Here is a 23,610-nt window from a genome sequence, read left to right on the forward strand (position 1 = left end):
CTGCCAAGAAATTCTCAGGGTGGAATCACTCCATATGAAATCTTTTTTGGTACTAGAATGTTGGTTGAAGATCTCGAACGTTCCACTTCAGTGGTGGAACAAAAACCCTGTGATATCAAAGATCGTTTGGTGGTTTACAGGACTTAAATGAAACAAGAAGAAGTCTAAGCAACACCAGCGAAAAGCCAACGACCACTGAAGAAAAACCACCTGTCCCAGCAAGACCTGTCTGGATTCCAAAGATTGGGGATCTGGTCAGGGAAAAAATAGCGGATAAGAAGGAATTTGGGCCTTCTTACAGAAAACCAGTACCAGTTCTAGCAGTCCACGGATCAAGAACAGTGCTACTGCTGCCCCTTGCTGGAAAAAAGGAGAACCGGTCTGTATCAATTGACCTGGCAAAACCACATCATGTGGCCGATAATAAGTAGTAGGCCCAGTGGGCTCCCAAGATGTAGCAGACAACCAGATCTTGCTACTATCCAAGAGGTTCAAACTGAAAGACTCATCATGTTTGAAGATTCCAAAGTAAGAAAAGAAGGACTATGCAACAAAGCCATGGAACTTGTGCCTCTTGAAACCCAAATAACAGTTCGTCAAGAAACTCCTGTCAACAATGAAGTAGCATCTGACTATACAAACATGTCAAGGGAACAAGCAACTCCAGCGATTTCAAAGAATCCGGATGCAATATCAACTATTGACAGAACTGCCTCTGGCTATTTTATCAACTTTGATAACTTTTCTGAGGATCCCAGTGAACCTGAAACTACGCCAGCAAACAAAACTTTCAAGGAACAATTAACGGAACTTGGTCAAGAGCTTGCAAAAACATATCTGGTTTCACCATGGGTTGAATTTTAGATTGGATTAGGTGTATTTTTCTCCTGCTATGGCTCATTCTTTTTTCAAGTTTGGGGAAACTGATAGATGGAAAACACATTAAAATGGACACAGCCGCTAAGAACATCAAATTGCTCCTGAAGCCACACAAATCATCTCATCGTGAACAACGAGACCTGTCATCAGTGAACATCACAGCGGTTCCTCTACCTGGTGGAGTAGCTTGGGATACAACTGATTATGACATTTATGGCCCTGTCGAGCTGCTGAAAATTCCACCCCAATTTAAGGTTTCCTTGAGTGACTTCGTTTCACCCAGCACATTTTCTGATGATTGGGACTTTGAAACTGTTACTAATATGATGGCAGACTTAGAAATGCCAGCTAAATTTACAAAACATGAATACTTAGAAGGTTCATCAAATTATGAAGAAATGTATTGTTTTAATCATTTTGGTCATCATTATTTGCACAAATCTGCAAACCCTAGAAATGTTTTAACTTATAATCAATGGCAACATTGCCCAACACCTCCAAAAGGTAGTTCTAAAACATTTATTAGAAATTTTCCATATTTTACAGGTTTTAATGTTACAAACCCAGAAAGTTTTTACTTTAAAAATGTGAATAAGACAGGCATGAAAAGTATGTTGACAAATGCTAAACAAATTTATTCTGCGGCCTTTCATGCTCAATTGTCCACCTTAGGCTTTGACTTTTGGAAAGACAACATTCTAGACAAAAACTGTTTGTGGCACAAAAGACTGGCAGGTACAAGGTTTAGAAGCATTGTTCAGAGCCTGCATCATCCCAGAACAAATGTTGTTTTTTAAATGACACTGTTCAACAGACATCTTGTCTTGGCATTGCTAAGATAAAAGATTTAAACAAACTGTCCATACCGAAGCCCACACCTGATAGTAATTTAACTTCAGGTGAGGATGTAGACGTAAACTATATTTTACAACATAACAGAACAAATCCTGAATGGAAAAAATGGTTAATCTGGCCCACAGACACTAATAACTGTCAAGATAGATTCCTGAACAAAACACAAGGGTTTACAGTAACTCGGCCAGATCCAAGATATATCCAGAGACAACATCCAGGGATAATAACAACTTATAGTGTAGGTAAACTATGCCTTGAGTGGCTGCAGAAATCTACACTTCCAGAAATAAAACAACACATGTCTTTGCTTAAAGATGGCGTTGATTTACGAAAATTCTTACTGGAACCTCGTAATCCATGTCATAGACGTTTCATATACGCCGGTATATACGCTGCATACAATGAAGCATGGAAAGTCACGTAAATTGAAACAGCTGAAAGAATACGAGAAATTGATCGTATTAATTTAGAGAAATCACTCTCTGTAGTTGACAATGGGTTAGCAACTCTGTCGTCCAGAATATATTCTTTGGACAGCATTGTATCCTCTGCCATAGTCATCATGGAACAGGACTTGCTAATGTTACAACATGGCAAGTCTCAATTACGTTCTATAATGCTGTTAGGCTGGACGCTACAAAACCTTCGTTCTGGCTATGTGCCCTGGCGTTTAATCAACACTGCGTCATTGTTAGACAGATAGAGACTGGGACTTGTGGGGCGGGGGAAGTTGGGGGAAACCTTTTGTTTTGATGTATATCATTGAAAAGCAGGACAGATCCGAGCAAATATCGTAGTGAAAAGTGTACAATCTGCACTTTGTAACATAAGTATGATTGTTCATGTGAGATATACACAACGTGCCCTGTAATACTTTGAATTGCAATGTACACACGGACTGTCAGTAAATAACTGTATGCCATAAGATAAAAAAACGCAATAAAAAAAACACTACGTCATTGTTTACTGTGTTTAACCTTACAGATAAACAAATCTCGTTGGCACAGAAGGTAGCAGACTATACGGTGCTGAGCATAGAAAAACTGGAGAGATTACCTTTTGTCACAATGTCACTCACCAGAATCTCCCGATTCTCCTTTGGTGTTCTTCTTGGCGCTGAATGTTCTTAATTCCCCCCTGAACCAATCAAACTAACGAATCTTTAGTAATTCCGTCAGTCTGAGTGACCCCTGGGGGAAAGGGGAAGTGGAATGAGAAAAACAAGTCAAACACTGGACTCGGCTTCAATCAGCGGGAGTCGGGTTTAGCGGTCTCTCAGGTTGAAGTGACTCTGGGCCTTTCTTCCTTGTCTTTAGGAATTCAATCCTTATTCAAACAAATTAACATCATTAGGCCAAAGAATACTTTCATAACTTCCTCTGTGTATTCCAAAACTTTCAAAAGTAACAATGATCAAACTACCCTAATCCAGAAAGCCCATGCATACACTTCTTTGACATTGTTTGTTTTTTCAGTTTCATAAAACGGTTACTGCACCTTTAGATACAAGAGGCTGTGTTAAAACAAGAATTTAAATAAACAGTCTACATCAGTCTAAACAGTCCTGTTAGTTTGATTAGTGTTAGTTTTAAAATGTTTCATAATGGCTCATACCTTTCACTTCCGAAAAAACTTGTTCCAAAAGGGTTTCTGTAAAATAACATAAGGTAGAAAACAAATACACCAAACAATTGTATTGGCAGTTATTTCTCCAATTATTTGAATGTGGAATCCTGTCTACAAGTTATTCTTAAAGATCACAACTCTATAGTTAAACAAGCAACAAGTATGCCTTCCTTCACAAATGGACAAGAACTGGACAAGGACTGGTTAAACAGAATCAAGTAATGTCTTTTTTTTGTGAGCAAGCAATGGTTAAACAGAATCAAGAATGTATTCTCTTTTAAATGAGCCCAGCAATGATGAAACGGAGTCAAGAACTTCTTTTGCACCAAGCAATGATTAAACAAGAATAAATAATGTCAGTGAACGATTAGCATTCTAAAATGTCTGCAAGCGTTTAACATTTGACTGTTTCCCAATGTCTTTTTAAGAAGGCAGCATAAACCACTAGTAAAGGTCTGGCTAGGAATACTGCAGCCTAGAGACCTCTACTGAGCCTGCGGACTAGTCTTCAGAGGGACTGACTTGTCTGTAACTCCCCTGCTGCAAAATTTTCTCTGTGACTGAGACCAGCAGAGAGCAGCAGTGAGCAGAGAGCTGCACAAGCCACAAGCCGCGGATACTAGACATGAGAGGAGGGGGCGGCAGCGGTCTGCTTCGGCGTCCGTGAAGCCGTGAGCCATAGGCTGCGACTGCAGCGGGTCTGTGTCGCCGGGCCGTGGCCATCACTGCCACTGCCGGCGTGGTGTAGCTGTGGAATTCGCAGAAGTTTGCCTGCGTGTCGGCTCCAGCTCCGGTCCCAGTAACGGCTTCAGGTGTCGGGCCCAAGCATCGCCCAACACCAGCAGCGCCCCACGGGGGGTTAGAGCTGCGAGAGCGACAACCCTGACAAGCCAGTAAGCTGAGGATCTGGTGAAAGCTACGGGGTTGCACTTTAGCCCGAGTCAGCGGCTAAAGTGTTTGGAAACTGTTGTCGGCTTTTGTGGATTGCCCCTCTGCACCGTTTGCTGCGGGAGGCTCCGCTGGACAAGCCTGGGGTGACTGGAGCACGGCCGGGATCCAAAAGATACGGGGGTGCGACTGCCGAGCTGCGCTGCTTGTGTGACCCTTGGCAGCAGCAGTCGGCGGTAGCGGTGCGGCAGGCAGCGGGAGCCTAACCTGAGCTGATCCGCCTGATCCTCCCGAGCTACCTAACCAGCTGATCAGTGATTCCAGGTCAGCTGCCGCAGAAACCCGCGGAGCGGAGTAGCGCTTGGATTTGCAGAGGCGGAGGAGTGGCGGCGAAGGCGGCATTGGTGGAAAGGTGAGCTGCTGTGATCTGTGAGCTGCTGTGTCCCTTACCTCGACCAGAGCGATCAGAGTCAGCAGTTCTACCAAAACGCCGGCCACCACTGGCAGAGCACATGTCCGAGGATCCCTCGCTCTTTCACTGCAGTTCTGCCGCATCACTGCCCCTTGCTTGTTCAACAAGGCAATAGGTAATAGTTGAACTGCCGTAGCAGCCATAAAATTAATCAGACATTAAATCAAACAGGCGGTCCAGTCAGGCAACCGTACTAGCCAGCAAACCGTGGACGCAGCTTTGTCAGCTTGTGTGCGCAGCCAAGTGGGGAGCAGCGAAACTGTGGTATAGGGTCCGGCAGCACCACAAGACAGGACGGAGTGAGAAGTGGAAAGAGGAGTGGGGAAAGAGAAAAAAAGGCACATCGGCAAACGATCAGCAGGGAAAACAGCACCACACACACTGTGACCCCCTCACTCTCTCCTTTCACTCTCTCCGTGAACGGTGGAGTGCACTTTCAACAACCCCACCAAAATCAATCCATCTAAACTTTTTGAAGCCACTCTTCCAACTTTTCCAACTGTGTTGATTAGAGCTGATTAGAGCTGAGTGGACCAATTTGGATCGGCGACCTTCAGAGACAGGGCCTGAAGCCTGGAGGCTTGAGGCTCGAGGCTTGAAGACAGTGGGGGGGGGGTCACCTAGAGATCGGTGCTGTGTGAGTCTGCGTCCCTTTCCCTACCCTTCGCTCCCGCGAGTTCAGCCTCTGAACTAGCTCCTTGGAGCAAAAACCAGCACAGCCAAGCGTGCTTCTGAAGTGATTGGCTTAAATTACTGGCCAATTTCAGCATGAGGTCAGGCAAAAAAAGGGTTCACCTTGAGAACAAGCCGAAAACCAAGGCAAAGGCCAAGCAGAATCCCACAGCAATCAACAGCAAAAAGGACAACGCAAAAGAAGTCAGTGGGAGCTGGGATCTATCCCTAGGAGAAAGCGAACTGGCTAGTGATCAAGCTCTACTGGCTGCAAATTCTCGCCCCAACCTTCGACAACCAAAAATCACATCAAAATTCAACTTTCTGAAAGATCCACTCTCCACTATCTTTTCTTACAGTGGAAAAATCCTGGGTCTCCAGGATTCACTTCTTCCACTATCCCCTTGTGAAGTGCAAAAAGACCAATCCCTGGGTCAAGGGGACGGTACTACGAACCGCTCTTCTACAGCAGATGGCCAACCTGTATCATGCTCATCTGTTGTGGGGAAACCAGGTCCCGCAGGTGAAGGCGAGCTTACAGTTACGGCCATCTGTGGCCCACCAGCCCCGCGGTCCGGCGACAGGGGGGTCACGTCTGACCCACATTTATCTTCATCTCCTATGTACACTAAATCCCCACCGTCATCAATTACTTTACCTGCACCAGCAACCAGTCAGAACCCAAAGAATGCTTCGCACAACCTTACAACCTGTAGCGGAAAGGACTACTCTCAATGGCAAGAAGCCTTAAGCAGCGACAACCCACACAATCCAAACAACTCGCTGATCACCGACAAAAGCCTTCTGGACCAACTGGACAGCTCAAAACTTCACCTAATGCCAAATGAAGGCACAGCTAAAGACCAGAGCTCCGATGACCATCGGAAGGAGGACAGGGGAAATGCACCAAATCTTGGGAGCGACGGCCCCGCCAACTTAACCTACCTGGGCTCACAGGAGTGGGCCAAACTAGTCGCCTCATACATTCCGTCAACGCTGGCTAAACCATCCTCGCCCACAGAGGAATCAATAAAAAAAAACAGAAAACAAAAAGGGGCCTTGAACATGAGGGCATCTTCACAGATTCAACCACCTTACCGAATTCCTTTCTGTCGTCAACACCCAACAAAAGGACAACCCAAAAAAGTTCCTTACCAAGGACTCAAGCATCAGACGTGGCAAACACGTGGGACATCCTGCTAAATACCATGCAACGAACTGTAGACACTCTCCATTTTCAATCCGACAAAATGGACCTACAGCTGACCCTACTTGACACCCTGGCTGTCCTTGTTGGGCGAATAGATGAGAAACTTGGCCAATTGAATTAGCTAATTAGCAAAGCCCAGCAAGCGGCAAAGCTGGCGTGCAGCTGTGGGCCTATCATCGATAAACTGTCAGCTCTTCCTGTAATAGTATCCTCTCTGATAGAAGGGTTGCCAAAAGGGCATAATGCAAGGCCCCAGCACATCAATCCCGTCGAAACAGCCTTACTCGGACCATCAAAAAGAGGGCCTATTATAGCCAGTACTGCCAACAACATCCGGTGATCGGGCGCCGCCAGCGGGCCACCCAAAAACATCAAGAGTAATACTCCGCCCCTGAATGCGAAATGGCGGCGGCAGCAAAGGAGGAAAGGCCGCAAAAAACTGATAACCACAAGCATGCCAGAAGTTTGCCCACTTTTTAAGTCAGGGAAAAGACAGGAGCAGCAAGACCCAGGCCCAAGAACAGGAATTGACGCCCGCGGAGAACAAATCTCTACGGGGCACAGATCCTCCTCAAACGGAGCACACGTAGTAGCTCCCATAGGGGCATCTACACAGGAGGAGGGGCCAGCCACACCCGCCAGCGACACTGGAAACCAAAACACATTGGAAAACTGCGGCCCAGACAATGAAAACAATGCCAGCACCATTAAACTACCTTCAACATTCGGAATAGGTGGGGTACAGTCAAAGCACAGTTCGGTCTCTGCACGAGAAGGGTCTATCGGCACCTACCGTAAAGGACCCCGAGCTCAAGAACAGAGGGCAATAGGACTCCCGTGTCCCCAAACTCAGCTATATTCCACCGTAGCGAGTGTCCCTATAGTTCCATCTGCTCCTGTTTTGTTTTTTTTGGTTTTTTTGTGAGGTCTTATATAGCGCTCGACTTACCCTTGGGCATCTCGGCGCTTGCATTGGGAACCCGTCCTGGCCTTTCCCTGTGAGATAACCCATACTGGGCATCCCCAAGGTGAAGGCCAGGCATCCCGCCGCGGGGGGCCGTTGTGGAGATTAAGCAAGCTTAATGCCCAGAGTTGCAGAGTGTGAACCCATGATTAGAGTGGGCACCGAAGCGAGAATTATCGAGTCCGTGGACAATTGGGCTCAAGACCCTGCCGGTTCGGGAATTGAACCCTGGTCCCGGGTCTGACCTCTGCTTCAGGGTATGCCTCCTCTAACCAGTGAGCCGCACTTCTCCACGTGTTCAAGAATCTCTCCTCCGGGGGCACTCTCCCAGGAAACTTACCTCAGTCCAACAACAGCGACTTAAGGACTCAGTCTATACTCACCTGCCAACAGCTCAGTTGAATGATCCAAGTAGGACCTCTACCATTATCCTCTTCACTCCAGAGTACGAATCAAAGGGCCCATTCGATATTCTGAATAGAGGCAACTTACTACGACTACTAAGCACTATATCAGCATTAAACAACATATCCTCAGCGGACCTTCTTTATATAGAATTTATAAAACCTGACAGACCACACGTCAATGAAGCGACAAAAGCAACATGGATTTCATCCAAAATTGCAAGCAAAATCTTAGAAGAGCAAAATCTCTTTAAAAATGGGGGATTAAATCTGCCTTTTACCACAACATAGGATACCCGCTGCCCCTGCTCGAGAAACCTAAGGAGGGAGTACTTACAACAACTTTTGAAAACAAGGTCAGTGCTAAGGGGCGCATTGGGTCGATCTCCGACAGCCACTCAGGCGTCAGGGATTAAAAACAGCCCAATGATCGCAAATTCGTACAGCACAGTAGAAGATCGGCTCTTCAGAATATGCAACACATCATGCAACCGCCAATGACAAGGAAATCTAACGGAGTCAGGCCTGCGCTCGGCCGCTTCACGCTTGAAACTATGCTCGTGGAACCTAAACGGCCTCAACAACAAAGCAGCTGACACTGATTTCCTACAATATGTGAAATCATTCAACATCATTCTCCTCCAGGAAACATGGCTGGAGGAGCCGGTTCACTTAGAGGGCTATACCTGCCACCATTCCCCAGCCACAAGGAAAAGTAAGTTCGGTCGGTTGGCAGGTGGCCTAGCAACTTACATCAAAATCAGAACTGTTGGCAATGTGCAGGTACTCACGACCAACTCTTTAAACTTTGAGGGAAACAAGAAATAGGTCAAGCTGATCAACACCTACATTAATCCAAAAAAGAAGAAACAAGTGGTAAAGCGCTTAACGGACCACCTATATCATGTCATGTCAACGCAAACCTCACCCTGTTTAATTCTTTCTGGAGACTTCAATCAATGTATCCTAGGGTCCTCCTTGAACAGCGATAATCAGGCTCAGTCTTACCATTGGAATATCCCAATCCAAACATTCAGCAGCCGAGGTAAAATCCCCAAGCTTGCAAAGGAGCTGCTGGAAGACTTGGAACACATGGGCCTGAGGGTGCTAAATGGAAGATTTCCTGAAGATTCTCCATCCGTGGCCTCGTTCAAGTCAGGCAACGTAACCTCGACAAACCCAACAGGACCACACGCCAGCTACACCATAAACCTTAAACGAACCAAAACCTCAGTTGCTAACACGGTGGAGGTACTACAAGCAGCAAAATTTCAACTAAACAGTTTAAACTATCCTTCAGGCAACCCAGTCGCAGGATGGGAATAATGTACGGCCGATTTTGCAAATCAATATTCAACAATTGTACGGCACTGTCCATATGCTGGCTCTGGTGCTCTAAGGAAGATCTCAAGCACCCAGAAATCAGCCCTAAAAATCCACAAAAAGGAGATCAATAAATCGCTAAGACTGGTAAGAAAAAGCCCGGGTGACGGGGCGCTTCTTGCAAATCTTCATAAGCATCGGGCGGACCTCAAAAAACTGAAATGGGCAGTCAAAAGATCCAACGAAGACGACTTCTGGGCGAAACTTCATCACGACTCTAAGGGAAACAACAGCGCCCAGTTTTGGTCCATAATAAACAAAATCTTAAATCCGAAGAACAGTGGAATAACGTCTCACATAACCAAATCTTCTTGGGAATCTTTCTTAGACTCACACTTCAACCAACAGGTCACCATAACAAGTAAGCCCCAGGTCGCCCCAGAGGGCCAACCGCCACACATAATAACACCATGGGTAGAAGCCGAATTTGGAACCGCTGCGGTTTTACTCAAGAAACTAATCTCGAAGGAAAGGAAAGATGGCGCAGCAGGGCCAAATGGAATTCCTCCGGCCCTTTTCAAACTTGAGTCGGAATACTGGGCAGAAACGCTGACCCCCCTCTACATGTCTGTCAGCCGATCTGGGTGCCTTCCTGCTTCGTGGAGGGGCTCAACCATTTCACCAATTTATAAGGCGGGGGACAGAACACTGCCAAAAAACTATCGGATGATAGCACTCCTGGATATTGAGGACAAATATTTTGCGGGGCTCCTACTGACCCAACTGCGCGAATGGGCAACAAACCGCAACATAATTCCACCCAGTCAAACGGGATTCTGCAGAGAAACGGGAACAACATCAAATCTGCTGGCAATTTCGCTACTTATCGACAAAGCAAGGGTGACTAAACAGGCTCTCCACCTTTGCTTTGTGGATTTCAAGGCAGCATTTGACAATGTCAACCGGGGCAACCTTTGGAGAAAACTGGCCTCTTGGGGGATACCTGCGCCTCTACTAAACCTTCTGATTGAACTGCACACCAACAAGTGGGTTCAAGTAAAGCTCGGGAACGGCACACACCTCTCCAGGTGCATTCCGGCCACAAAAGGCCTAAAGCAAGGGTGCGTTTTAGCGCTGACCCCTTTCAATTTATTTACAGCCGACTTACCACCTGCCCTAGAAGCTTGCAATGCACACGCTCCATGTCTGGGGGGCAAAGCGCTGCCCAGCATATCCTATGCAGACGATGTGGTCCTGGTTAGCCACACGAAAGTAGGTCTTCAAAATCTTATCAACACGCTGCACGGATACGCCGAAGCAAACCTACTAGAAGTAAACATCGACAAGACCAAAGTTCTGTCTATAACTGGTAACAAAAAGCAGCACACTTGGTTCCTTGGAACAAAAGTTTTCACAAACTGCTCAAAATACAAATATCTCGGAATCTTGGTCGACAAAGGAGGTCGCTTCTCAAACCAACTAGAGGCAATCAAGAGGAAAGGGATGCTGATAGCTACTACGCTTAAACAGCTAAAGTCAAACCTGAACGTCCCCACTCTTCTCCCACTGCTCCGCGTGGCGCAGGTCAAAATAGAGTCATCTATCACGTACGGCAGCGAGGCTCTAAGAGGCACAGACGCGAAACTGCTGGACACAATTTGCCATTGCAAAGGCCTACCTACTTTTCTTTAACCTGCCAACCTACACCTCACAAGCCCAGATCCGGTTAGAATTTGGACTGACCTGCCAAATGCTTGCAAGAAGAGGGTTTTACATAAAGTGCTGGCAGAAAATAAAGAACTCACCAGAAAATACATTGAACCATCAGTTATGGCAAGACTTAAGCAGCTCCTCTAAACTGGCGGCGAAAACATTCTTAGAGGAGTCCCTGACTGTCACAGGTCTGAAAGAATTATGGGAAACTCCATTACCGCATGCGCAATTCAAGCATGTTGTAAACAAGTGCATAAAAAGACTATCACATGTGGAAGACAAAGCTACCTTTTCTTACAGGCGACACGCCTGGATGACTCTGTCCACATACAAATCACCGGGGCTACAAGCATACTTTGGTCTGGGGTATGGTAGGAAATCTAAAGAAGCCTTTTTAAAACATAGGCTAGGAATCCTACCATCCATTCTACATTTACAACCATGGCTGAGAAGGGACCGTGGGACAAAATGCAGCTGGCAGTGCAGAGAATGAAGACTTCGAACATCAGTTATGAACCTGCCCGAGGCTGAAAGAGGAAAGAGCAGCCCTGCTAAAAAACTGCCTTTAATGAACAAAAAATCCGCACACGCAGACAAGCAGTTCTCTCTTGTTTCGACCCAGGTCTTCCGCCATTAAATGGGAAGTTGGTGAAATTCCTGAAACATTTGGAACTGAAACTAAAAAATAATGAATTTGGCCCTGACCAGATCAATTGAACTATGGCCAAGACATGACACTATGAACACGCTCCCATATCAAACTGTTTTTAGCTACTACTTTTATAACTAAAGTTTTCTTGTTTTACAAAAATGTTTCTTATAATCTTTTACCTGATTTTTTATTTTTTTTAAGACCTTTATTGCATAGAATGTAGTTTGCACAGCACGTAGCCTACAACCCCCGGGGGGCCGGCTGCGTAAAGCGCAATTCACATGAAAGATTGGCGGGATAACACAGCCATGTGGCCGACAACCCTGGGGTCCGGCGGCGTGATACAACAAGAAGGAAAGAGAAATAAGTTGCACACATTATACATGGCATATCACGATGAAGTAATAGGTCTGCGTTTTTTATTGTGTTCATAGTGTGACAACAGTTCTCTGGCATCGGAAACATGCTATCAGTAGTTCGTGTTCGTGGGTAATTATAGGGAATAACCATGTCAGTAACTGACAGCGAAAACAGGTGTAAGAAAAGCTAGACGTTAGTCGCATGTGATGCCGTTCAAGTGTGATTAGGTAGGTGGTGGTATAGCGCACCAAGTCAAAGGAGCAGTCTCGGTTGGCGGCGGTGTCAGGAAGAGACCGCCATGGCCCTAGCTGGTGTGCCTGTTGTCCCTATGTATGTGTTGTCCTCCAATATCGGCGGTGTCAGTGTGGAGGTCAGGAGCAATGGTCACTATATGAAACTGTCCGTCCGCCTCCGGGTGTCGCGTTTCCCGGTCATGTTCCCCAGGTCATGTGTATGGGAGTTTGTGGCATATGGTTGCCAAATGAGTCTTAAGTGGTAATAGGAACATGATCACCAACAGCACATGCGCGACATGTATAGTGTCTCGTCAATAAAGAGAGAAAGGTTCTGGTCATGAAACATGACCAGCGTGTAAACAAAAACGTGAACTATATCAGGGGGAAGGTAGGAAGAGGAGGACAACGGAAGGGTGAAGGTGTCTGCGTGTAAAGAAGGAAGGAGGGTCGCAGCTGTAGATTAGGTTCGATGGTTTGGGATCGAGATAAGTCGTGAGAGCAATGGGGGCGTGGGGGGGGGGGGGGCAGCGCAGGAGCACACAAGTGATGTCTCCCGAGCGTGGCAGTCACAACAACCACACTCAAGACGCGGGGTCAGTTTTTGTCGTGTGGGAGAAGCGAAAAGGGTAGAGACCATTCGGCCGTGTCAAGTGGGTAAGAATTGCCAGTGATCTGTAACGCACAGGGGCTGCGTGTGTGGTTCTCTTCATATGCAGGCGTCGCGGCTTCTACACAAGGGTGCAAATCTTTGGCATGGGCCTGGTCTCAGAGAGAAAAGGGGGGAAGGGGGAGGGCGGGAGGGGGCAGTTGGCGTACGGGCGCTCCGCAACGTCTCGTGCTAATGGGTTAGTCCAGGTGCAGGCCTGTTCAGGTGATACCCTGTTCCAAACTTGCCTGCTGAAATGACTTAAGGACATCATCCCAGAGCTGTGCAATGGGGAATTTCCTGAGTCCCGCCGTTTCCTCCCGGTGTAATACTGTGCTTTCCGCCCGTGCCCAATTGGTAAAAGACGTGTACCAATGCCGGGCATGTGGAGGCGTATTGGCCTTCCATCGTTTGGTCAGGAGACGTTTGGCCGTGATCAATCCCAGGTCCCAGAACCTGGTCGGCACTTTGTTCAGCTTGATGCGTTTATAGAGCCCCAGGATGCAGGCTTCCCACGTTCGCGGCACATTTTCTTTAGTGCATTGGGTGAGCAGTGTTGTGATCTCGTCCCAGTATGACTGGATGGCGGGGCATAGCCAGAGTATATGCAAGAGGTCCACTCCAACTAGGGAGCAGCGCTGACAGGCAGTGTCGGTGGTTGAGAATTACTTGTTAATTTTATCGGGAGTCAGATAAGCTCGGTGTAATATATAAAATTGTATGATCTTGAATCGGGGATTGCGCGGGACATTAATCGGCCCAACTAGCACCATCGCCCACTCTTTATCAGTCCAGTCTCTCCCTCTATTCGCCACCCACTTCTCTCTCAGCTGTAAGGTGGAGGTTTGCGTGTGGGTCAGCAGGGCCTGTGTCAACCAGTGTACAATGTAGGAACCATTGCCCATAGTATGTAAGTATTGTATGAAGTGGTGTATTGGTGGCTCTTCAGCCATGTCGCCCCAGGCGGCGGTCAGTGTGTGTATGAGGGATGCATGCAATAGGAATTGCCCAGCTGGGAGATCTGTGTTGGTTGTAAGGTCAGCAAAAGAAAGTAGGGCCCCATCCGAGTAAAGGTCTCCCAGGGTTTCCACGCCCGCCCGCGACCAGCTCTCCAGTACAGTCTCTGTCAGCACCCCAGCCACTCTGGGTGTGCCCAGCAGGGGGAGTATCGGGGCATACAGTGTTGTCGTTCGGGTGAGCCGCAGACATCGTAGGAAGCATCTGCGCGCCACTGCTAAGTGCAATTGGGATGGGTAGGGGGCCCGAGTCAGTGGATGAAACAAGGTGCATATCTGCGTCTTGGTCCAGGTGGCGGCATCCGTGGCAATGTCTCCCAAGTTGTTGCCACTTAGCCATCCCGACACCCATTGCAGCTGCGCTGCTAAGTAGTACAGCTCCATATTGGGGACCGCCAGGCCTCCCGATTCAATGGGCATATATAGCTTCATTAGCGCCACACGGGGCCTAGCTGTATTCCAGATAAGATCACGGAGCAAGGCTTCTAGGTCGCGAAATACCTTGGTGGGGACATAGGACGGAATGTTGGCAAAATAATGTAATAGTCGCGGTAGGACTATCATTTTTGTCAGCGCTACTCGGCTGGGCACGCTCAGGGGCAAAGTCTTCCAAAAGCCTATCTGTGTGCGAACAGAGGCAATCGCCCGTATCAAATTTCCCTCCAATACGTCTAAGGGGTTCCGGTATTATAATCTTTTACCTGATGATATGAGCTTTCAATGTATTTTTTATAATGGTTTTAATTAACCTAAGACAATAAAATGTACTTACTTACTTACAATGTCTTTTTAAAAGAGTCTCAAACTTATCTTCTTTCTCAGATAGCGCTATTGCAATGTTTTCTTTTAAGCGCGATGTATTTAAACTTGACCGATCCTGGAGGTCACAAAGAAATCTACATGAAAAGTCTTACCGGCACGTTATGAATAACTGCAGTTGTTACCGACAGACAACTTCTTATGAGTAATTTCTGAACATTCTGAGAGTTTTACCATTTGTTTATACTACACCAAACATTGATAATGTCAAGAGGGTTTACAAAAGAACAGCCAAGACTTACTGTGATTTCTAGAAACTATAGTCAATTAGAATTAACCCTTAACAGTTCCTCCCCCCAAAGGTCGTCTCACTAGGCGAGTTTTCTCTGGGTGTAATGCATGAAAGGCTTTAACCTATCCTGGAGCGTGAACATTATTCTCAGGTTCCCAGGATCTTTCAGATGTATCATAACCTTTCCAGTCTATCAAATAAAACAAACGTCCATGTATGCATTTCGAGTTCACAAGCTGTTTAACCTCATATTCAAGATGGTCATCTATGACAACTGGTGGGGGAGGAAGATCAGGTCTTGTAGAAGGATTATGAGGTTTTAGAAGGGATACATGAGGATGAATTGCATGGTCTTTAGGAAGATCTAACCTGATGGAAACTGGGTTCAAAATGTTTTCAATCGAAAATGGTCCTATGAACCTGGGTTTTAACTTTTTGGGACCCTCTAATTAATTGTTTCTAGTAGATAACCATACTAAATCACCTAATTATCTGCTGACTTTTTAATTTTAGACTTATTGTGGGCCAACATCTTTTTAACCTGTTCTTGAAATTTTTGTAGGTCAGATAATCTTTCGGAGACTGTAGGCATGAGTTGTTCTGAGTCAGGAAATGAGATTGGTAAGGACCGTGGGTGTAATCCGGTTAAGAAATAGAATGGTGAACAACCTAAGGCTGCATGCACATTATTGTTATATGAGAATTCAGCCAAAGGCAGCACCTCATCCCATTGTGCTGATAGAGTAGTAGTTAAACATTGAAGATTTTGCTCTAAGAACAGGTTTACCTTTTCAGTCTGGCCGTCTGTTTGAGGATGGAATGCTGAAGACAATGCTAATTCAATTCCTAATTGATGACTCAATTGTTTCCAAAACTTAGAAATGAATTGAAGGCCTCTGTCCGAAATAATCTTACTTGGTAAACCATTGAGTTTAACTATATTCTTTAAAAATACAGAACTGAACTCCGTTGCTGATGGCATTTTCTTTAATGGAATAAAATGTCCCATTCTTGATAACAAATCGACCACAACTAGGATTGTAGTCAGTCCATTTGATTCCTGCAGATATGTGATAAAATCCAGACTGATTGTATGCCAGGGTAGAGGAGGGATTGTCATTGGTTGTAACAGACCTACTGGTAGCGAATGAAGGGATTTTTGTCGTTCACATACTGGACAAGTCCTTACAAATTCTTGCACATCCTTCTTCATACCTTTCCACCAGAATTTTCTTTGGCATAGTTCAAGTATCTTATTAATTCCTGGATAGCCAGCAACTCCAGAATCGTGATTCCATTCTAATACCTTCAGACGCAATTCTTTAGTTGGGACAAACAGTTTCTTTTTGTGAAAGAACAAACCCTCTCGAATGGAATGATTTCTTTGGGATAACCATTGATCCAGATCTAAAGTTTCTGATGTCTTTTTAGTTATCTCAAGAAATTCTTCGGAATGAATGACTGCTATGATTTTCTCTGCTGGGATTATACTTTGGGTCTTAATGTCTTGTTCATCATGTTTATCACAAACCAGCTGGGATAGAGTGTCAGACATACGTTGTTTTGACCCTGGGCAATACATTATCAGAAAATAAAATTTGTTAAAAAATTGCAGCCAGCGCATCTGTCTTGGGGGGAGAGCTTTAACTGTGGAGAAGAATTGTAAATTCTTGTGATCCGAGAATATTGTGATGGTGTGTTTTGCTCCCAATAAATGGTACCTCCATTCTTGAAAAACAGCTTTAATGGCAAGTAAATCACGCTCCGCTATGGTGTAGTTTTGTTCTGCTGGTAGTAATTTTCGTGAATAGAAGGCAATAGGATGTAGGTGTCCTGATTTTAATTCTTTTTGCATTAATACACCACCCAAAGCAGTTTGAGAGGCATCTGCCTCCACAAGGAATGGTCTATCAGGATCTGAGTGAATCAGTATTGGGGCTGATGTAAATGCTTTTTTCAGTTTTTCTAAAGCCAGAGCAGCTTCTGAGTTCCATAGAAACGTGTTTCCCTTTTTTAACAACTGAGTGATCGGAGTTACTATCTCAGAAAATTGTGAGATAAAGCGTCTGTAGAAATTTGTAAATCCGAGGACCCTTTGAGTGTCTTTTACTGATTCAGGATTTGGCCATTTCAGGATTGCTTCTACCTTTTTTGGATCCATGGTTATGCCTTCAGGAGATAGCCAGTAACCTAGGAACTCAACCCTTGAAGTGTTAAGGACACCTTTTTCTAATTTAACATAGAGAGAGTTGTCTCGTAATCTTTGTAACACTGAACGAACATGGTGTACATGTTCTTCGGTATTTCCGGAGTATATCAGTATATCGTCAATATGTCATGCAGGACTTCATTGATGAAATACTGAAATGCTGCAGGAGCGTTGCACAACCCAAACGGCATTACAGTATATTCAAATAAGGCAAATTTTGTACGGAAGGCTGTTTTCCATTCATCACCTTCCTTTATTTGGACTAAATGATAAGCCCCCCACTAAATCCAATTTTGTGTAGATAATGGGGCCTTTTACTTGGTTTAACAAAACTGGTATCGGAGGTAGTGGGTACCTGTTTTTGATAATTGCCTTGTTTACTGCGTGATAATCGATGCATGCTCTCAAATCGCCTGTCTTCTTCACCACGAAGAAAAGTGGCGAAGAAACCGGTAAAGTAGAATGGCAAATTAAACCGATTTCTAGTAGTTCATCAAGTTATGATCTTAGGTTTTGATTTTCCGGTTCCGTGAGATCATATATCCGGCTACAAGGCAAAGTAGCTCCAGGAATTAGGTCAATTCTACAATCGTAGACTCTGTGTGGGGGTAATATAGTTGCCTTAACTGGATCAAAAACATCAGCGTATTCCAGATATTCGTCTGGGATACTAGAGGGTGCTTGATTTAAAGTGGCACAAAAAAGAGGCATCACAGTATCCTTAGTCTCTTGGTAACAGTGAACCTGACAATGCGGTGAGTCCATTGTCACTGTACGCTTCACCCAGTCGATCTTTGGGTTATGGTGTTCTAACCATGGAACTCCTAAAATTACCCCAAACGTTGGAGTATCGATAAGGTCAAATATGATATTCTCTGTATGACCATCGTCAGCAACAATCGTGATATGGGCTGTGTGGAATCTGATTAAACCTGAAGACAAGGCTGACCCATCAACAGCTCGAACTGGCTCTGGTTCTTTTTTAGGGACTTGAGTTATTTTGAATCTTTTAGCAAACTCTAAATCGAAAAAGTTACCTGTTGCTCCTGAATCTAACAAAGCAGGTATACTGTGTCTTTGTTGGTTGGTTAGTATAAAAGTTGATCGTATTGTGAAGTGTCTAGGGGTACAATTAATCACATTAGTAGCATAATGAGAGATCTGCATTTTCTTGTCTCTCGAGGAAACAATCTCAGCTTTCCTCAAGCACTTTAGTTTTCCTCTTGCTTAGAAGAAGCATTGTCGACCGCCAGAATTTTCTTTCTTGCAGGTTTTATCGGGCATTCTTTTGCGAAATGTCCTGATTTTCGGCAATATAAGCAAAGATTCCCTTTACGTCTTCTTTCTTTTTCTTCCAAGGATAGTGGGCCTCGTAAACGACCTATTTGCATGGGTTTAACGCTTGAATTCTTGTCTTTATCTTCCATTTCTTTTTTGTCATTTTTAAAGTTCAAATGTCTGATATCCCCTCTGGGTCTTTCGGATCTACGTTCTCCCAATCTATGATCTATTCTGACAACTAAGTCCACAAATTCAGTACACACCTCAGGCAAATTCACAATATGGGTTAAAGAGTCCTTTAAATCATCTCTAAGGCCTCTGTAAAACAATGATATTCTTTTATCTTCCGGCCAATGGGTTTCAGCTAACAACCCGTTGAAGTTTGTTACATAAGTTAACAGATCCTTAGTTCCTTGACGAAGGTTTAGAAGCTCGTTGTCTGAAGCGTGAATGAACACATATTTAGCGAAAAGAATAGACATAGTTGCTTTAAAATTAACTAAGTTATGCTATAGGGGATCATTAGAGTCGACCAAGGGCATGGCCCAATTACCTGCTACACCTCCCAAGTATGAGATTATAAAGGCTACCTTGGAAGTATCAGTAGAAAAAAAACCTGGGGTTTACACATAAAGTGTAAGTGACACTGACTCATAAAGGTGGCATAACGACTACTGTCTCCTGTGAATCTTTCTGGATTGGCAAGAGGGACTGGACTGGGGGTAATAACATTAACCAACAACTGTTGATCAGTAGTGTGTTCTGAAGCATTTCTAGAGGAAAAGGTTGCAGAACCAAATGTAGGAGGAGATAGAATGGGTTTTTCTACCTTACCTCATGGATTCTCCAGCTAGCAAAACCAGCCCTATTTTTATCTAACTCTTGTCTTAAATTCTGATTTTCTACCCGCAATTGCTGCATCTCTTCATTTAATTTATGGACCAACTGAGTTAATTGTTCTGTATCCATGACTCCAGTTCAGAACCAAAAAGAAAACAAAGGAGACTGTGTGTGGCTTCGCTTTCTGTCACAATGTCACTCACCAGAATCTCCTGCGTCTCCTTTGGTGTTCTTCTTGGCGCTGAATGTTCCTAATTCCCCCCTGAACCAATCAAACTAATGAATCTTTAGTAAATCCGTCAGTCTGAGTGACCCCTGGGGGAAAGGGGAAGTGGAATGAGAAAAACAAGACAAACACCGGACTCGGTTTCAATCAGCGGGAGTCGGGTTTTGTGGTCTCTCAGGTTGAAGTGACTCTGGGCCTTTCTTCCTTGTCTTTAGGAAGTCAATCCTTATTTAAACAAATTAACATCATTAGGCCAAAGAATACTTTCATAACTTCCTCTGTGTATTCCAAAACTTTCAAAGCTAACAATGATCAAACCTACCCTAATCCAGAAAGCCCATGCATACACTTCTTTGACATTGTTTGTTTTTTCAGTTTCATAAAATGGTTACTGCACCTTTAAATACAAGAGGCTGTGTTAAAACAAGCATTTAAATAAACAGTATACCTCCGTCTAAACAGTCCTGTTAGTTTGATTAGTGTTAGTATTAAAATGTTTCATAATGACTCATACATTTCACTTCCGAAAAAACTTGTTCCAAAAGGATTTCTGTAAAATAACATAAGGTAGAAAACAAATACACCAAACAATTGTATTGGCAGTTATTTCTCCAATTATTTGAACGTGGAATCCTGTCCACAAGTTATTCTTAAAGATCACCACTCTATGGTTAAACAAGCAACAAGTATGCCTTCCTTCACAAATGGAGAAGAACTGGACAAGGACTGGTTAAGCAGAATCAAGTGATGTCTTTTTTGTGAGCAAGCAATGGTTAAACAGAATCAAGAATGTATTATTTTTTAAATGAGCCCAGCAATGATGAAACGGAGTCAAGAACTTATTTTGTACCAAGCAATGATTAAACAAGAATAAATAATGTCAGTGAATGATTAGCATTCTAAAATGTCAGCAAGCGTTTAACATTTAACTGATTCCCAATGTCTTTTTAAAAGAGTCTCAAACTTATCTTCTTTCTCAGATAGCGCTATTGTAATGTTTTATTTTGAGCGCGATGTATTAAAACTTGACCGATCCTGGAGGTCTCAAAGAAATCTACATGAAAAGTCTTACCGGCACGTTATGATTAACTGCAGTTATTACCGGAATTAGTAGAACTGGGATGCTGAGCAACACGATCTTAATGACGCGCTGCAACAAGAAGAAGCCGGAAGATTCCTGGAGGCGAGCCTAGGGAGACTGGAATCCAAAAGGGGAGATGCAGGACTGGAACGGAACCCACAATGCAGGTAAGAGATCCTCTTCTTCACAGGCCCGGAAAACTGGCGGTGACGCGATGAAGCAAAGCACCTTGTGGCTGCGTGGTGGGGTTTATATAGACGGCTGCACGTGAAGAAGCAGCCTGAGCCGAACATTTTGCACGTGTCCCAATGTCTGCAGTTTGGGAATGGTAGACACGTGCATTTCCTTATCGTTGGTGACAGCTTATGCACAAAACCAATATTGAATGTCAAACAAGCATTGCTACCTTCAGACAACTTCTTATGAGTAATTTCTGAACATTCTGAGAGTTTTACCATTTGTTTATACTACACCAAACATTGATAATGTCAAGAGGGTTTACAAAAGAACAGCCAAGACTTACTGTGATTTCTGGAAACTATTTAACCCTTAACACCTTTGACCGTTTCTGAGAAACCATCAGTTGAATGGATAATACATGGCACCATCACGATACCAGTGACGACTTTCCAGTTTCAGTATTGCTTAAAACACATACCAGCAGGCCTGTATGAAAGGTTGGGTAAAGAATACATTAAGTCGACCTGGGATTTACCATACACACATAAATGTTGGAGAGTAGGAAAGGAGGTATTTCTTAGTGGTAAAAATTGTAAAAACTCACTAAGCGGTACACTATTGTGTCCAGGTATTAATTTACACGGAGCCTGTGAGGGTTCTTCCAATAACCTTTCTTGCCACCTGCAGGGTTCGCCCACAGTGGTGATAGATCCAATTTTCAGGCAGCTTTCCAATGGTAGCTACATTATGTTAAATGATCACAGCTGTTGTGGAATGATGACAGGAATAGGCTATCTCGTTACTGTGTCAGCCAGGGTCGCTTGTTGTATGCAAGTATTGTTTCCGAAAACCAAGACAGACGGGGAGTCGCCGCTATGGCCTTCACTGAACATCTCTTCTATACGAATTGATATGTTAAGCATAATGAAAGCCATTCTTTTGCAAAAAACTGTGCCACTGACCTCGTCCGGAGAGACGTATGATCTGCAAGTTGCAAGGTCCTCTGCAGAGATACATGCATTATTATCAACAAACTGCCCAATACATTTCACAGAAATGTTAGGTCGTATCTTTAACATGTCTGGTACCAGCGGTATTGCACATGTATTTAAGATGATTTTTTCGGGACTGTTAGCACCCTTTGTAGCAGCCGTGGGCATGTTTCCTAACTTTGTACACTCTGTGTTCGGCGACCTGCCTCTCATTTTGGGACTCGTAGCAGGGATACTTTTTTTATTCCTCTTGCTCCGTTATGGCAAATCCGGCCACCAGCGATACCCAAGTCAGCATGGCCATGAGGTATCGTGACAGAATAACACCGATCCTTGGCTTGGCTCGTTTGAGAGATCTGAATACCACATGGTTCCTGTCATTCAGCCCAATCTGGCAAGATTGCATCTTACCTGTTCTACGATGCCTGCTTTGTGGAGAGGAATGCGTGTTAGATATCTGTCTAACACTACCATCGGCTATGCCAACGGATGCTGAAGCATTACTGGGTCCGGTAACGGCTCATGTGTTGTGTTGCCCCAACGGCTACCAATCCTGATGACGGCATTCATTGAGATCTCACCAGCAAATCCAACTGGAGGTGAGATACGCAGACCAACAGGCACACAGGTACCATCTACTGCGAACATTGGTAATGCGACTGACGGCGATGCTTCACATCTGTGTACAATTGACCTTCTTAATGAAGTGGTTGAACATTAATCTACTGTGATAGATGATTTCTTTGCCAGCCTTGATGACTTAATGTTTTCTCTTGACACCAAGAATAACTTTTGAAATTATCACACGGCGTTCTTTTTGGAACTGAAATTCGACCTTCACTTTTTTCAAAATAAAAGCTTCCAAGTTTGGAACTCTATTTCACTACAATTTAATTTGACTTTTTTCAAAAACAGACTGAACTTTGGCACAAAGTAATCTGCTTAGAGTAGAACTATTGTTAGAGAACAAGAATTCTTTGACTACTTCCTAGAAACAATATTGACCTAATGCACAAATCAAACTAGCGTGTATATACTGCTATGGGATGGTCTCGATTTTTTTCTGCATCTAGAGCCATTTCATATATTTAAATTTCATGATTCATTTGGTTAGCATTGCTAAATATCATTTCATATGCTTACAATGAAATCATTGTAAGCATATGCTTTTAGGTGTATACTGTACAAATGCTCATTTTGTGTACGACCATTTTTTAAAATACATTTCATGTATTTTTAGGGTGGGATTGTAAAAAACACATACTCTGGCTTCTATGTTTTAGTATTTACTCGTAGATAAACATATTAGCCTGGAGTGGGTGTTGTAAACCATTTTAGGACACTATTGTAAACTCCCCGATTCATACCCTTATATAGGTATAAATCACTATGTCCTTATATAGGCATAAGAATCATAACCATATTTAGACATAGCTCATGCAGTCCAAAAATGGCAGGGCTACTTCCACTAGTTCAGAAAATCTACAACAATTTCTTGGAAAACTCGGCTTCAGCAGCTAGGGACTTTCCCTTGTTCGAGAACTGACTTGTCCAAGAACTCATGGAGTTTTCAAAGAACCGAGAGTCTTTAATGACGTTATTATGTCCACCTTTACGTCAAACTCGGCAACTTCAAGGTATAAATAGGCCCACACTTGCCTTAGCAAACACACGGTGGTTTGGAGCAGTTCGACTATCTACTTGTCCGACGCATCCTGCTACAGCAAGTGCCGAAGGAAGCCGACCCTCCAGCAGACGCACTGAGAGAGACGCTGTCTTTTCTTCTGCCAAGAAATCCAGCTCCAGTGTTTCCAGGCTACCCTTGCAGGTTGCT

This window comes from Lissotriton vulgaris, chromosome 2_1 (assembly GCF_964263255.1).
Source record: "Lissotriton vulgaris chromosome 2_1, aLisVul1.2, whole genome shotgun sequence".
Lineage (NCBI taxonomy): Eukaryota > Metazoa > Chordata > Amphibia > Caudata > Salamandridae > Lissotriton > Lissotriton vulgaris.